Raw genomic sequence first — 1,698 nt, 5'->3', positions numbered from 1 at the left:
ACAATATGAATCTAGGAAGATCGGAAGTCATCAAAAATGAAATGGAATGCATAAAGGTTCATATCCTAGGCATTAATGAGACAAAATGGACTGATCCTGGCCATTTTGAGTCAGACAGTCATAGTTTACTATGCTAGGAACCTTGAATTGAAGAGGGTTGGTATTGCATTCTTTGTCAAAAAGACAATCTCAAGATCTATCATGAAGTAAAATGTTGTCTGTGATAGGATAATATCTATATGTCTGTAAGGAAGACCAGTAATACCATTATTATTCAAATACATGCATCAACCACTAAAGCCAATGATGATAAAATTGAAGAACTCTATAAACTAGAGTCTGCAACTGATCAAACATAAAACTAAAATATATTGATAATCATTGGTGATTAGAATTGGATAATTGGAAAATATAGCCTTGATGATAGAACCAATGTTGAAGAATGCATGATAAAAATTTTCAAGACCAAAGCTATATTAATTGCAAATATCTTTTCTTGGCAACATAAATGGTGACTATACATGTGAACCTCACCAGATGGAATACACAGGAATCAAACAGACTACATCCATGGGAGGGGAGAGATAAGGAAGAAGCTCAATAACATCAGTCAAAACAAGGCCAAGGGCCAACTGTGCAAAAGACCATTATTTGTTCATTTGTAAGTTTAGGCTGAAGCTGAAGTATATTAGAACAAGTCCATGAAAGCCAAAATATATCCTTGAATATAACCTACAAGAATTTAGAGACTATCTCAAGAACAGATTTGATGCATTAAACGTTAATGATCAAAGACCTGAGGAGTTATATGATGACATCAAAAGCATCATCCATGAAGAAACCTAAAGACAGGAAAGAAGAGACACAAATGGATGTCAGACAGTCTTATGAATATTAGTTTCCCTTGCCTACTATTGAAAATGGACACTTGAGTGGGATAGAAAGGAATGTCAGGACATATGATTACAGAAAGCTTGTAAGCCCATCTTTAGCCTATAACTCACTGGAATACGTAAAAGAGGTTCTAGAACTTGCCCAGTGAAATAGACTTCTTGTGGAGCCTTTGTAGTGTATAGGACCTTAGGTGGAATCCTGAGCCTCATCTAGAACCTTCTGAGGTGGGACATTGCCACATGAAAGGACATGCATACCAGCCCAAAGCAGCTAGAGGAAAAGAGGATACTTCTTGAAAGAAAGACCAGCAGGGGAAAAAAAACAAAACAAAAATCCCAGTCTGATTGGCTACTACAAAACCAAGCAAGTTGTTCTCAGGGAGCCATCAAGTCAAGCAATCAAGTCCCTTCAGGACAAACCCCACTCCAGGACTGAAACTCAAAGGGAACAAATGAACAGGCATGTAAGCTTGCTGGTGACCACATTGGTCTACTGGTGAGTGGAAAAGGGGAAAGGCAGCCATGAAGATATGGGCTAAGTACTACCATGTTCCATAGATCTCTTATGACCTAGAGACAAGAGAGAGAAGAGGAAGGACTGGTTGGTACGAAGTGTAGTAAGACCTGGGGACTTCTAAGCCCATGGACAAGGACATAGTCAAGAGGGCTAGAGCTGTGAGTGAAGCATCCAGCTGATATGAAGTGAGGGGAGACACACAAGAAAACCCAAACTTGTAGATAGTATCCATTCGATCTATCTTTGATGGTTTGAAGATCAGGACTCAACTAGAGGAAGTTAAAAAAA

The 1,698-nt window shown here is 38.6% G+C and overlaps 1 protein-coding gene across 3 annotated transcripts in view; it reads right to left on the bottom strand.

The window, feature by feature from the left end:
• Positions 1 to 1,698, bottom strand: part of ARHGAP24 (Rho GTPase activating protein 24) — a 625,449-nt gene that overhangs the window by 114,041 nt on the left and 509,710 nt on the right. The window lies entirely within an intron of this gene.

This window comes from Chrysochloris asiatica, unplaced genomic scaffold, assembly GCF_000296735.1.
Source record: "Chrysochloris asiatica unplaced genomic scaffold, ChrAsi1.0 scaffold00109, whole genome shotgun sequence".
Taxonomy (NCBI): Eukaryota; Metazoa; Chordata; class Mammalia; order Afrosoricida; family Chrysochloridae; genus Chrysochloris; species Chrysochloris asiatica.
Note: the sequence above shows the minus strand (reverse complement) of the source record. Positions and strands in the feature narration are given on the sequence as shown.